Here is a 15783-nt window from a genome sequence, read left to right as displayed (position 1 = left end):
GGGCTGCTGAAAATCCATGTCAAGCATGGAGGTGGAGGGTGAGGCTATGGAAAGAGTACTATTGACTAACCCTGGAGTATGTTCCTGCGTATCCAGCTGGCTGTCCTTGGAGTGGGCCTTCCTATTTCCTTCGGGAGTAAGCGCTCACTGGAAGTTAGTGCTGCTCCATGAATCACAGCTGGTTTGTAGCCATGGGACCTGATGCAGGAAGAGCCGAGCACTCCTCTTTTCACTACTTCATGAAAAGCACCTTCTGCTGAGCGGTTTTTTTATCTCAGAGATGGTGGTGCCTCTACCACAGCTCTATTTTGAAACAGAAATATTCACAGAAAAAATTTTGTTTGCAGTTGTGTGAGAAGTTTGTTTCAACAGGCTTTTTTCTGAAGACTTTAGGGGAGAAAAAAGAACTAATAAGCAACTTCACTTACATTAGAAAATATCATAAAAGCTATTAATGACAGGCAACCTAAACATTCTTGTGTTTTCTTTTTGCTCTGCCTTCCATTGTTCTTACCTAGGGTCCTAAACCATGAGTGTAACTGGTTTCTTTAGTTTTAACACCTTCCCACTTTAGTTCAGGTGGGGGGAAAAAAAAGGCAAAAGGCTGAGTTTTCTTAAAGCTCCAAAGCTACAAGGGGAAAAATAAATAATATTTTGGTTAAATCCACTCCATGTCGGGAGTTTCAGCAAGGCAAAGGTGCTCTTTGTAGTTGATTTCAGTGTAATTTTTGAGACTTGTGTGTGATGAGTGTTGAGGCTCCTTTGTCTGGCAGGGTTAATTCCTCTCTCCAGAAGTTCAGGATTTAAAACCCCTGCTAAGTGCAAGTAGCCTAGAACAAAGTGCCTTCATTCTGTGCTGGATTTTTTTTTTTTTTGTCTGACAACAAAGAAACACATTCATTTTATAGAATGTGTTTCTCTCACAGTTCTGGAAATCTCCTTGTTTATTCACGAAGGAAGGCCAGTAAGGCCTGGTTAATCCAAGCATTTCTTTTTTCTTATTTATTTCCTAAAAGGGATGACTCTTGCCTTATCAAATTGGAATATTCATAGGGAAAATGTGTGTGGCTTGCAGAAGGGAAAACAAATGGGAGATGCCAAGTGGGTATGTGTTTAGAGGAATTTTAACTATCAGAACAGATTGTATTTTTCAATTGTAATTTCTTGGTGGTTTTGATCACTGACAACAATACCGTTTGCATTTTCATTTTCTTAAGTGATGATGAGTGAAGAGATAAAAATTATGCAGCAGGGGCAATTTGTGCGCTTTACCACTGTCAGTTGGGAGAGCTGGTTCTAAACCTCTTCTCTAGAAATGTGATCCTGAGGTTCCACAAAGCTGCATCCTTCTGGTGAGTGAGACACTCTGATTCCCCTGTGGAAAAAGGAAGAGGTGTATGTAGGAGATGCCATGGCCTCCAAGCTGCTAGGCACACTGCAGTGTGATGTTTCCTGAGCTGTGACTCTGATGGATGCACACATTGCCTTTGGATTTGTCCCTGATGCAATTTATGTAGCAACTGACTTGGCCTTTTTTTACCAAGTTGCTTCTTACCTTGTGCATTGCCCTTAAAAAATTAAAAAGCCTATTAGATAGTTTAAATAATTCAATTAGGAGAAACTAAAGGGCCAGAATTCTTTCTCATACTAAAATAAAACACCACACTAAAGCAAATTTTGGCTTCCCAGCATTTCATCCTGACACGGTTCTAGTGCAAAGTGATAAAATTTTCCATTCTCAATTATTAAAATGCAGTTAAGCAGCAATTCACAAGCACTGCAGAACACCATCTACTGCTAATAACTTGTTTATAAGAGAATGTGTTAAGGCTTCAAGGTTAATGGAAATGTAGCCAATAAATGCTGATTTATTTGATTGTATTTTTTAAGGCAGCACTGAAGCAGTTTTCTTATTGACATTGTTAGTGCAGCTGCTCCTGTTTTGATTTGGAGTTATTGTGCAGTGTAGCTGAGAGAGTGAACTGAGACACTGACGGTGTGGGAGCGTGCTCAGAGACAGAGATATCAAGTGAGCTATTTGAGCTGCTTATCAATTGTTAATTGTCTACTGATCCTTAAACCAGATACCTAAACTGAAAAGACCACTTTCAGCAACAGATGCAAATTATATGGATCCTGTAGGTGTGCAGGCCCTACAACATAAGTGGGGTGCTAAATTTTTTATTACCTATTGCAGCTTTCATATCTGGGCAGCTCTAGTGTGGGCCTCCAAACCCAATGTTGCTCTGAATTCATTTGTAATGAGAAGGTAACACCAGAACTGAAGCTGGATTAACAGCTGCATATTGACCAGTTGTCCATAGGTATATTTATTTGGATTTCTCTTGTCAAATGTACTTCTTTTAGAATAGCCCTGGAGTTGGAGATCTTGTATGACTTTTTCATAAACTGGGAATTTTAGGTGCATTTTCAGCCATGTTGCTATTAATACTTCAAAACAACACAATGCAAGTGTTGTTCACAGCTACCAGTAACGTGGTTGAGATTTTTTGGTGAAGGAGTTATTTGAATTAAACTTGATATAGATGATGTATTTAATGTTCAGGCTCCTCAGAACATCACCTTTGCTTTCAGTGCTATGGGATAATGTGCTTGTGTTGGGAGTCTGTAGTGCCAAGTTGGAACAGCCCTTGATTTATGTCCCTGCCTGCTTTCCACAGTTATTGTGTGTGCCAGAGGAAAGAAGCACTGTTGGAAACAAGTTACATGGGTTTTTTTTGTTTTGGTTTGTTTTTTTGTGACAGGATAGATTGTTTCCCCAAAACGAGCCTGCGTGACTTTTTATATTAAATAAAAAGTGTATGTATTTGGCAACTTGTACATCAGATGTTTTTTGACAGAACTGTGACTGTCTGGGAGAAGAATGGGAATGAAGAGGACAGCAGCTTGAAGGGATGGATCAGGCTATGGTCTTCCAAGCCACTTGAGCAGTCAGTCTCAGATATCAAGGACTGGGCCCCTTTCTACCATTGCATGTACTTCTCTTGCTGCAAAGGGTGCTGGCCATTCCTAAGGTAAAGACATCAAATTTAACATCCTCTTTTTTCCTTTTCTATTCTCACAAATGATCCCTTAATCAAAGTCAAAAATCTGGCCCTAGCACCTCACCTGTCCCACAGCAATCTGTTGTATGAGGCCCTGGTTTGGTGTTGATGCTGCTCTTTGCGTTACGCACATAATCTGAGAGCAGAATGTTAGATCTGTGATCCTTCTCAATGCAGCAGGGCTTTGTCAAGTTGCAGCACAAGCTGCTCTTCCCTGGTGACCTGACTGAAAAGCTGCCTTTCCTTATGGTACATGAAAAGTCTATACAAATAAGTAAGGAAGGACTGTGCCCTGAATAACAACTTCATGGACAAAATAGCAATGTGACTGAAATTGGACTGATTTTCTTTTTGTTGGTTTGGGGTTTTTTTGGAGTGAGTTTTTGCGTTGGGTAGCTAGTTGGTTTTTTTGATATGTGTGGTTTGGATTTTTTTGAGGGTTTTTGGGGGTTCTTTTTGAGAAGCCCTGTAGGAAACCCTTGTAGTGCATCTCCCACAACCCTTGTGACCTGCACTTTTTGAGCTTTAGTTACAGGTGAATTCATTACTTTGGAAGTTAGCAGCATTAACTGCAGCTTTGTTTTCATAACACTTTCAATATTCAGTACCATTCTCTATCCCACACAGTATCGTGAATTCTAGTATCTGCTTTTGTTACATAGTTCTGTGTTTAACTGAAATCCAAAACAGTCTTTTCTAATGTGTGCTGGTTTTCAGTGCCTGAGATTGCAAACGCCAGCTTCATCTTTGTCTTCTGCATTACCATTTCCATTCTTGCATAATGAATTCACCTATATTCTTATTCATTTTGGATCCAGTATATCCACCAGTTCCTTCTTGGAGATTAAACTCAAAAGGGTAATTAGGAACTTCATATGTGTCCATACATTTGAAGACAGAACATTTACCTAGTAAGAGGTAGTTGCATTTCTGCTTCAGCTTGCATATTGTCTTACAGAATCAGCTGTGTTTTAGTTTGGCTGAATACATTTTTGAATCCTTTGAGTATAGCCTGAAACTTAGCCAAGATTTCCTCCTGGCTGTGGTGTCATTCATCTGATGGTGCTGAGGAGAGAGTGCAGTGACAGCATGAGCTACAACTCTCCTGTTCCTGGTTAGATGGGATTTTGTGCACCCAGAAAACTTCCCTGTGCGGTACCCAGTAATGTCTTTGTTTGCTTTACCACCCGGTACGCCTTAGCCACAACTTGGTGTTTCCCATCCCAAACAAGATTTTTTTTGTCAGCTGTTTCTGGTTGTGCATCTTCTCCTGGTTTATCACTGTAATACCTATGTTTAGTCAGTACATGCCTTTGCAGCTCTTTCTTTTTCAATGATGACTGAAGAGCTTTTGCTGCTTTATAGAATGTGTAAAATCAGCTAAGCCCTTCTTGTCTGCTCATTGCTATTTGCATCTTCAGTTGGAAGTGGGACCTTCCACATAAACTTTTTATCTGTACTGCAAGCAAGATGGAGTGGGTATAGGATTCACTATATTTTGTTTTCTTGGGTTTCAGTGAAAAGTAGCAGTCAACACCTAATGTGTCCTTTCTTTAGTGTCACCTTTCCAAACTTACTGTGTGCAGACTGCACTGTCCTTTCTTTGATGTTTTTTCTTTATCTCTGTTAATTAGAATATTGAGTTTCCTGCCTCACTGTAATAGGCAAATATTTCCCACAAATTCAGATTTTAAAGTATGCAGAAATATTTCGCAAGGCTCAAACTGATGTCCCTGTGATTTGCAGTAGTTTCCTAAGAGCCCCTTAAAATATGGCTGTCACTTGTTCTTATCAACAAAAGCTGGGAAACTGGCACTTATCCCTCTTCAAAAGAAACAATCTGCTAATTGCCTTCCCTTCTCCTTTGATCTTCGTGACCAGTTTTTTTTTTAACATTGCAGGACTTCTCTGAATTCAGAAATGAAAGGAGGTGTCTTATAATCGGTCTTAATGCTCTGCATAATTATTTTTCCCCAAAGAAGCCAGTTCATTGCTCAGCTGAGCAAATGTGTTTAAAAACATGATTTGGGTCATCCAAACAATAAAGCAGCTGGAAGTCACCCTCTAGTTTTCCTTCAAAAGCAAAGTTTAGGAAGTTGTAGCAGACTTCAGCCTGTGAATTGGGATATGAGAGCTTTTGTAGCTCATTTAACAGTGTATCCTGTCCTGGTTGTGTCCTCAGTAGCGAGGATATGGGCTGTCCATGGGTTCCACTCAGATGCTGTCGACCTCCTTGCTTTGGCAGTACCAATGAAGTCAGAAAGTTGCTGACAGATGTGTTTCCTATTGCTCATCTGAAGAGACACTGAATCAACAGAATCAAGATCTCAGGGCTACCTTGCCGCAAAAAGCTGCATCTTCCAGAACGACATCTTTGTCCTTCAGTGTTCATTCAAGTGCTTTTGGAAAACAGTAGCTGAGCATTAAAATAGCACAAAGGCCAAGCCTTCCACAGGAGCGGAAACATAACATAAAATGATACTGCATTGTTTTCTTCATTTATTCTTTTCCTTTGAAACGTACCTTTCTTTTTTGTTGGTATGGCTGCATTGTTGTTCACTTATGCTCTGCTTGGTGTGCTGTATATAAAATTTAAAGCTACATATGAGCAGGTCCCTTTCCTATGGCAACTGCAGCAATACACAGTCTGGTTCAGATGTCATTCATCACTGCAAATGAAAGCATGACAGCTTACATCTTAGAAGCTGATCCTCTTAAATCCCTTTCTGGTCTGAGCCCATCTGCTGAATTCACCTACAGCTGTTTTCCAGGTGAGTTTGATTGAAAGCCTTTTCCTTCATAGCCTACTGCAAATCCCGAATTACAAATGCAAACCTAAATATAGGAAGAAAAAGGCAAAAACTAACCAAGTCTTTCATGAAAGCACTTTGTTACAGGTGAAAGGCAGTTCTGGGATTCAAGTTTTGCAACACAATGAGAGGTAACGCTGCTGTGTGGGGTTTCTTTAGGAACATGGTGTGCAAGTTTGACAGGTAAACATGTATTTTGGACAATTCCTGAGTGACAGGCAATGAATGTGCATAGCACAGTGCAGCAGAAGTGGATGCAACTTCCTCTGTGAATGACGATCATCCGTCTCTTAGTAGGCTGTGGTGAGCACAGTAGCAGTTTTGGCTTAGTGGGTACTGCTGAGGGAGAAGTAGCAATGGCCTTCTTGTGTTCTTGTGTCATCTGTGCGCTTCATGTATGAAGTCAATGCCAGGTGTCATAAGAAACACTTCAGTTTGTCTCAAATGGGGTTTACCAGTGTGACATTTGTTATAAATGGGAAAAGGAGCACCGCGGAGATGGGAAGTGGGGAACGCAGCGCTGTAGATCAGTGAGGTGTGTGCCTAACCCTGCAGATGGATGCACCAAGCATTTTCTTTTTAGTTGTTAAAAACAGTGCAACTCATCTCCAAAAAGAGTTCTCTCCTTATAGTTCCTTTCCTTGCAATCCTTTAATGCACTAAAGATTGTGGAATACATGGGATACTGTCATTAAAACAGACTTGTATATCGATAGTATTTACCTAAACAATATGAAATAGTTGGACATGTCCCATTCTAGTGGAGTTAATGCATCCCCTCTGGAGTGGGCACTAGCACAGCTTTGTGGCACTGGGAAGCTTTCTTTTCCCTATGATGTAGGCATTTATTAGCTCCTCTTTTTCTAATGGGATTCTGCCCATAAATCGGGTTTGAATCAGTGGAGTTGAAGCAAGGAGGAGAGAAGTATTATTTGCTTTAGGCATCAGTCACGTAAGTTATGAGTTACTTAAGTGTGTACTGCTTTAGTACCTCCTTCTTGTGTGTATATATTTAAGGTGGAGAAAATTGTGATCTAAAATTAAATTATTACTTTACATATGTACTGTATGATGTTGCTAATGGGCACCAAGTTATGAATGTGATGTGCATGACTGAAGCCCTGTTTCTATTATAAAATGAGCCAACAGAACAGATGAGATGCTGGTATTTATTGCTGCTGTTCTGTTCTCTTATGGTAAAAATTTTAAATTTCCCGGCCAATAACTACGTTTACATTAATGGGCAAAGGCTGAATTTAGGTTGCATCTGAGTTCAAGTACTAGGTAATGGAGTTGGGGTTTTTTAATTCTTGAAGAGCTATGAGATTACATTGATGTTACCCCCCCACCTTATTTTGTTACACTGCCTTGAGACATTTCTTTTGATACATATCTACACATTCCTGTGCATCCCCTAAGTAATTTTACAGAATTCTAAGCCACTGTCACAGGGATCAATGTTTCTTTATGGGGCTCTGTGGTTAAATTTTTAATTTTTTTTTTTTGCAGTGAGGCACAATAAGAGATTGGCTCTAGTAATTAGGCTACCAAACTTCCATGGTTGTGTCTTGCATTTTGTCTAGCTTGCTTACGAAATATTTGGCACGGGTGAAACTGCCCAGCTGATGTTTTTCCAGCTGTGAGTGCAGACAAAATGCAGGTTTGAACTTGCAGCCGGTAGGCTTGGTGCTGCCATATGATGGAGCTTTCCATACCTAGGCATATGAAAACAGAATCAAGATCAGGGTAACGTGCTAGTTCTGTTTGCAGAGTAATTTTCAAGAAAGGCTGTGCTTTTTGTGATTTCTATAGTGTAAGTCAGTGGCTTAGAAATGGAGTAACTCCAACTGATGATATAATTTTGGGGTGAATTAGTTCACCTCTCCTGGCTGGTTCCTTTGCTCTTACTAGAGTTAGTTTTTCATTAAAATTAGGAACATTTAGTTCAAGATCAAATTGTAAACTAGAGTAGGTTCCCTAGTGCTCTTTTGCATCAGGTAATGCAATGGACACATGTATCACTAACACTTGCTTTCTGCTGTCTTCATTATGCCAATATTGGGGAAAAGGCTTCAAGAGGCCAACTTGGGAAGTACAAACAAAATTCAGCTTGGAGAATGAAAGGGGCTGTAGATTTTAAAGAGCACTGATGGATTTGATTTGACAGAGCAGGAAAAGAAATTTTGAAGCTGTGAGCCTCTAGAACCTGTGCTGGGTGTTGAAATGAGGAGGAAGGGTAAGTGGTAACCCTGGTGATGGTGGGAATGTTCTTTATGTGTTGACCTCTGCTGTGCATGACAGAACAGTTCTCACTCACCCCTGGAAGCAGCTTAGGGACACCTCCCTTTGGTCTGTCAAGCCCTACCTTGGAAACGGCTGTGTACAGAGTCCTCTGTGCCTGGGATGGAACTGGCAGGGCCCCAGTGAGAGCAGCCAACTCAGGCAAGTTTTCATTATCCAATGGGAAGAATACAAGAAGAGGAATAGCTTTGGTAGATAGGCAAAATTCCTGTTGCCTCCCATCTCAGGGCAGACAATACCAAGCTGGGATGATCCCAAAGCAGCAGGGGAGCATAAATATGAAAAGGCTGATTGGTTTGCTTATAAAGAAATACTGTACTGATTGAAAGAGTAGCTACAGGCACTTCCCCATGGATTGTAAAGCCAAGTCTCTGTGAATCTGAGACTTTGTAATGAGCATTTCTTATTTCATGGAATGATGTCTCATCACTGGATTCAAAGAGCGCTTGTGCATCTTTGTGGATGTGGTCTGCTTTCAGACTTGCCAACTAGTTCATAAACTACAGCATGCTTCTGGAGAGCAAAGGTGCAATGAGACAGCTATGGTTCTGTGGAAATACAGGTGCATTTAAAAGTCATTCAGAAAGAAGTTATGAGAGTGCTTATATTCTGATGTAACATTTTTTTTGAACTCACACTAACACAATCATGCTTTTAGGGAAAAAGAACCTGGTGACAAGATACATCAGGTACTGTTAAAAATGCACAAGCAGGAGGAATGCAAGAAATGATCTGTGAAATGACATTGGGTAAAATGGGTGAGTATCAGGGTGGTGGCTTTTTAGGGAATGAGGAGCGTGCACTTATTTTGTCCTTAAGGAGCAATGAAAAATGGAGTGTGTTTCAGGGTATTTTAGAGATCTTGATGAATTTTTTGAATTTGATCTGAAATCAAGCATAGCATGTCTGGTTATTGGCATCTGTGTTGTAATACCCACTGCAGACATGTTACAAATACTGGGTCTCCTCTCTACCCTGGCATTTTGTCCTGTCACTGGGCAGTGTTCTCTGGTGCTTGGCAGTTTATTTCCCAAAATAACTTCTGCAACTTGCAATTCTTCCCTTGTACTTTAATGTGTCAGTTAGGCTTATATTTTTAGGGATGTTCACCAAAGTGATGCCAACTCCTATCTCTAATATCAGCACTGAGGAACGCACTTCTAGGTGCTGCTTTCAGTAGAATGGGAAATGTGAGTCTTTGAGGAGAGGCAAAGCCTTCCAGCTCCGTGTCAGGTGGTTCTTCCTTCGGTTTGGGCTTGTGCCAGGAAGGCTGCTTGAACACTTAGGTGAACGCTGTAACTTAAGCTCCTTTTCAGTTCAATATCAGTCAAACATTAAATGTTTTGACTATCTTTTTGCCTCCCCTCTGCTTTGCTGTTGAAAACTGGTCTGTTGTGTTTGTCTGCTGCTGGTTTCTGCTGTTCAGCACAAGTTTGTTTTCAAAAGAATTAATTACATTTCATAAAATTGTTTTCTTGAGCTATGTTTAAGTAAACTCTGTAATCCTTTATCAGAGATGATGCAGGTGCTTTGTGTAGCAAGAAAAATGCTATAAGTGCATGAAAAACCTAAATCTTTTTGTCCTGAATGTTATCATAAATATACATAGATCATAAGTATTAATTACAGAAGAAAGTGATAGTGCCATCTATTGTTATCTGCTAAAATCCTGTCTTAGACCATGTTACACTGTTTTCTCTCTTGAGCTTGAATTGAGATTTTCCATGCATTTTTGGAACCATAATGATATATAGGCCGCTTGATATATAGGCTATGGTATATAGGCCGCTTGAAAAGGGAGATCAGGAAAAACACCCTACTTTGCCAATGTGCAAATATAAAATGTTAAGAATCAGTAAAGCTTTACTACCCCTATTCTGAAAAGCATGACTTTAGTATTTGATAGTGGAATTGTTTATTGAAAAAATATGCATGCATATGTCAAACTTGACCGATTTTTTTTACCCTGTAGATGTAAAACTACCCAAGCAGAGACTTGGAGAGTGTGGAAGCTAAATTCTGCCAAGACTGAGTGCCATATTCACCACACCTAGGACTGCAGTCACTAAGAAACCCTTTCCTGCAATTGGATCCCCTGATCGGCAGAGGTGATTGTGGCACTGATTGTTTCTGGAACAGAGATCCCCTGGAATCAATTTCTGCTTGTAAATGAAGACACTCTGCTGTGCCTTATTCATACAAGGGAGCAAAATGTATTTCACTGCTCTATTATTCATCTTTGGCTTTGTAAAACATTCCTTTAACTACTTGGTGACAGTAATACATGTTTGCTCTCAGGTATATATACCTGTTCTGCTCTCTAATTAGTATACTGAGGAAAGGGATTCCAAGAAAATGAGGGAGCTGATGGGGAAAAAAAGAAGGCAGAAGAACTGGAAGGTGCTGTGATATTTCTGTATTATTTATCAGTGTTGTTCCTTTTCTCACTGATAAATTGGTACAATTATCATCAGGAAACTAGAGCCAAAAAGCTTTCTCTTCCAAATGGAGAAACAAGAAGGCAATTACCGACTGAGTCTGTCACAGGGATTTGTCATTGCTTCTGACAGAGGGTTATATTTCACAAGATTTAACTAAGGGAAATTTTCTTTATAGGGTGTGTTCCAGTATCTAGTGGGTGACACTTGATGATTGCTCTTCTTGCTGTCCTGCCTGCAGCTTCTGGTAATGTTCCCTACAGGCTTGTTTGCTATGATGTTCCAAATCCCAACTAATCCAATAACAAGTCCAGTTCTTAAATACACAAGGTTTAAGGTTTGTCTGTATTAACTACCTGGGGACTTTGTGTTCCAAAGTTGGTATACTGAGCAGAAAGTCATCTGTCTTAAAATTGAGGAGCTTCCAAACACTTTCCATCTAAGCATGGAAATTGTATCCCTCTTGGTTTCACCAGATAAAACCGGCAGGAATAATAGACTCAGAATGTTAGAAATTCCAAGTATGCATGAATGCAGTATTTTTAACTGTCTGAAGTTTACCAGTAAAATACTACATGGATGCTTTTTTTTTTTCCTACCGAGATTTGTGTTTGTGTCAATGTATAAGATGTTTGAACTGCAAAAGTAGTTTGATGTCTTGTAAGAGATTTTGTAGCGTTTGGCAAGTTATACTGTACCTTTCCTCTTGACACATGAATGACAAGTGTGGACAGAAAGAATTGAAAATTAGGGTAAGAATTATGGCCAGTAGACTCAGATGCTAAGAGTTAAGGAGCATTAGGGAGTCGGCCACATCCACAACTTAGGTGTGCACTTTGCATGGAAAACTGAGTTTCCAGCTATGCTGATCTGGTGAGATATTACAGTGTAAGAAATATGACCTCTTGAGTTACTTTGATTCCCTTTGAATTAAGGACAATTTTATTAAAAATAAACTAAAAAATGGTGCAATGGCTTGGCAAATGTAAGAAATGCCACAAGTCATTCCCAAAAACAAGAGAATGAAATTTGTAGGTCAGAATAGTGGAGTAATGGATGAAGGTGCAGGGCACATCTCCACCAGCTACATAGGAACAAAAGTAACTCAGAGACAACAAATACCACTTGCATCAATCTGACCTTCAAGAGTATTTGAGACACAAATTATTCAGATACTACATGGCTACCTGGGATTTATTAGCAAATTAAACTGTCGCTGACAGTGTAAGCTTTATGCAGTTATCACCTGGAAATGTATATGCACAATTCTTTTTTCCTTTAGCTACCAAAAGAATTGGAATTGTTCCTCTGAGTGGTATGTAGCTCTTTTGTGTCCCTGTATTACCCCCCTCCATGGTATTCTGTTACACTATTGTATCCAGTTGAACTTGCTGGAATGCATTATGCAAATCTGTGACTGTTCCTTGTCTATCAGCAAGAGAGATCTCGGAAATGCAGGAGCTGCTGCCGAGCTACTGATGGAAGTCAGGGCAGTCGAGCACTGCCATAGTCCACCCTTGGAGAGCAGGGTGTGGAGAACGTGGGGCCTGGGCTGCTGACCTACCCGTAGCAATGCAGAACAACTCAGGTGTGCTGGTTCTAATGGTCTGAATAGCAGCTGCCAGTCACCAAAAGAGGGAATGCTCTCCAAGACTGGGAATGTTTAAGAGACTATTGCAGTGGGGATGGGGAAACTGAACCAGTGCTTGGCATTTATAGATGGCCAGATCATAATTCTTCTTTTTGTAATGCTGCGCCTAAGCTGATGTGCCTGATTTTGGATGTGAGTGTCATGGCTAGGGATGTGGTAGCTGGATGTTTTTATAAGCCAGATTCATTTGATATTAGGTGAACACAACTCCTGATTGAGCCATGAGCTTATTGAGCTATGATGTGTCACTTATCACACTTCAGATGCTGCTGTGTGTGCCACATATTCCAGTCATGTCTGAATACTGTGGCTAGGAGAAGTCAAACCCTGTGGTTGCTATTTCTCTTTTGCTGCAGCACATGAGTGTTTAGACTTGATTGTAATCAAACCCTGTTGTAGAGTTGCAGTTGCTGTCCTCATCGATGTATGGTGAGAGAATTTGCAAAGGAGGGAGTTCTGCGTCACACATCTCCACACAGGCCTGTGCCTATCACGTGGGGTGTGAAATCACATCCTACCACAGAGGTCTGTATGGATTCCCAACCTGGAATGGGAATAAGGCTTAAAGATAGCCCTTCCTGTTCCTATGCAGTGATCCAAGTTCTCAGTACTCTATTGTACAGTCATGCCAGCTGGCAGATTGGAGCTACAGCATTTGTCATTGATAACACATCAGCTTTGCAACACAAGGATTTGGGGTGATTTCTTAGCTACTGTGTACACTGAGAAGATGATGAAAAGCCCCTAAATGTAGGCTGTATAAACAATGAGTTGCATATATGTTTATTAAGCCTTGTGTGTCATTTCCTTTATTTTTAATTATCATTGGATATTAGTTAAGCCCTAAGAAGCACTAATTAAAAAAAACCCCAACGTTTGTTAGCTAGTTGAACTTAAGAGAAATAGCAGCCATGGGTTCTGTGAATATGCCCTGCTCCAGCCATAAGCCATTCACAGGGAGAGTGTAGCTCATGATGAGCTTTTTCACTGCCCAGCTTGAAATCCTTCTTGCATCTTGCAGCATGTCCTGTTCGCAGAGATTTTTGCGAAATATAAGGCACAGTGCCAGAATCGATGATTAGGAAACTCCAGAAGTTTGTATGTCATAAGTGTGTGCAACAAAACCAGCATGGAGGTGAAAGAACATTGGAACGGGATAAACACTTCAAGATCAGTTGGCAAGGCTGTAGCTAAATCATATTCGTGTGCTTATGCCAAGCAAAAATGTGGGGCAACTTTCAATATCTTGTAATTGTATTGTCTGTCTGAGCCTTCAGAGTTGTCTCAGGTCATGAACAAGGTGCTGCGTTCAGCACAGAGTTGTTGCAAGTTCTTTTCTTCCTAGCTCATTAACTGTGATCAGCGATTGCGACAAGGCGGTGACTCACACCCACCGTGATGTTTAGCCAAAACTAGCGTGAGCAGGGGAGTCGAACGAAAAGGTGGTGATGCACTTGATGCCCCCTGGGGATCAGATACTGTCATTTGCAGCAGTAGTCGGGTCTGCTGCGCCAAGAGAGTGCCTGGGCTTGTGACAAAAGGATGCTGGAATCACTCTTGCTTTAGGGGTGTTCATCTGCGCGGGCCACGGAGCAGCCGTAGTGCCAAGGAGACCCTGCCCGCTCGGAACAGGGGTGGAACGCTTTGTTGTGTTACCGTGTTCTCAGCGGGTAGCCTAAGCACTCTGGAGTATGTAAATCCTACTGGGATGTAAACGAAGTGCTTGGGAGCAATCATTGATCTTCTGTTTGTGTGTTATCTATTTCCACTGTAGTGGAGAAAGCTTGTTGTATAAAGGACAGAACTCTGGCGTTTGCATTGCACCGCTGTCCTCTTTCTGCAGAAAGCATTTCCTTGAGCACAAAGCAGCGCTTGTGCTTAATGTGAAATGACAGGGGTTGCCCGTGCTGGGTTCGCGGTATAAACAGCTCCGAGGTCCCACGGCACGTTCAGTTCTGCGGAGCTCGCAGGGCTGCCACAGAATATGAACAGTCACGTGTGGTTCTAGTTTTGAAGTTGGTTAGTGCTCTCAATAACGTAATTATCAAACTAAATGCCTTTGGGGAAAGGTGTTGAAATTATGCTTGCTGTGAAGTGGGTTTGTATTTCTGCAGAAAGCCCCAGCTTTTGAATTTAGGCTCCCATGACCTATTTGAGACTGTAACCCGCCTGCTGTGGATGTAGAGAAATGATTTTCATTGCTCTTACTACTTCCATGCCATGTATGATTCTATCCCTAGGAAAAAGAAATGGGTCCTGAATGTTTTGGGAACTCTGGCCCAGATCTCCCATAACATCAGGCTGGCTACATTCGCATTTCCAGACACGCTTGTGCATACACACACACACACACATAGGGGCTTCTACTGAGATGCTTGTCATTCTTCTGCAGTTTGTGGTAGTAGGCTGCAGATGATGCTGACTCTCAGAAGCCTGAAGAATGTCCTAGCAACACACATTCCCTCCCAGACAGTGGGAGTGGGCTTTTAGAGGAATGTATGTGGACGTCCCCTGCCGCCTTAGCCTCCAGAGAATATACAATGTCTGTATTGGAGACAACTTGCATAATCAGGCAGTTTTGCTTTTATGAAGGGAGTGATTTTGTCTTCAACACTTCCTTTAAGACTATGAACATGTATGTTCTTTGATATCTCAACAGACTTATTGATCTGTAAGTCACAAGTGTTTGGCAGTGCTCTTTAGTGCAATTTAAAATGCCCTTTAGTAGCTTTATTTGCCAAAAACATCTGCCTGTTGCAGCAAGTAGGCTGAAGGCATTTGTTTAAACTTGGAAATAAAAAAGGGGGAAAAGAGAGAGGAAGAAAGAAGGAATATTGACTGCAGTTGTAGGAGGGAAGCTCAATGCTACTCAGTAGTAACCATTTGTGAAAGGCTTCTTCTGCTTACTAAAACAAATGTTAAATATGGTGGCGGTTGAGCTAATTGTTTAATTCCACCATACAAAAAAAAAGAGTGGGTGTCCTGGAAAACAACTCTCTGCCAGTGTCCAGAGTAGAACAAATGAACTCAAAAAAATGTGTGTAGGCCACATGGTCATCTGAGGATTTGTTTTGATTTTTAGTCCTTCTGTGTTGCTTTGTTGTCTGCATAATGTGATAAATTGTTCTCCTGTCAGCAGGATGGAATATTCTGAACCACTGATTTAATGAAGATTTTTATTAGATTCCATTTGCTTCTCAAAGATTAGAGAATTGAGAAATCAAAGTGATAAGCAGAGCAAGGGAGCTGAAATGGGTAAATGAGGTAGGGGGGAAGGGGAAGAGATAAATATTCCAGTCTATTTCTCTGCATAAGTCGTAATCTCAGCAGTCGGTGCGTATTCAGTCCTGCAACAAGTGGAAGGACACCTGCCTTTGTATACCTCACTATGGTGAGGTAGAGCAGTTTGTTTCTGCAGCTGCACAGTTTCTGCATTGCTGGAAATAACCTTTGCTGTCACCCTGGCTGGGTGACATAGAGCTGGTGGTGTCTGCCCTCTGCTTTCTTTTATGAACCTG

General features: G+C 41.0%; 1 long non-coding RNA gene across 1 annotated transcript in view; it reads left to right on the top strand.

Moving 5' to 3' along the window:
- Positions 1-11949, top strand: part of LOC138109318 (uncharacterized) — a 33983-nt gene extending 22034 nt beyond the window's left edge. Inside the window, exons 6-13 of the long non-coding RNA XR_011150397.1 lie at positions 2862-3035; positions 4967-5836; positions 5963-6178; positions 7945-8111; positions 8835-8934; positions 10149-10284; positions 10793-10861; positions 11897-11949. This is a non-coding gene — a long non-coding RNA (uncharacterized lncRNA). The remainder of the gene's footprint in view (positions 1-2861; positions 3036-4966; positions 5837-5962; positions 6179-7944; positions 8112-8834; positions 8935-10148; positions 10285-10792; positions 10862-11896) is intronic.
- The last annotated feature ends 3834 nt before the right edge of the window (positions 11950-15783 follow it).

This window comes from Aphelocoma coerulescens, chromosome 4, assembly GCF_041296385.1.
Source record: "Aphelocoma coerulescens isolate FSJ_1873_10779 chromosome 4, UR_Acoe_1.0, whole genome shotgun sequence".
NCBI classification, from domain to species: Eukaryota; Metazoa; Chordata; class Aves; order Passeriformes; family Corvidae; genus Aphelocoma; species Aphelocoma coerulescens.
This window is presented reverse-complemented; position numbering and strand designations above follow the sequence as displayed.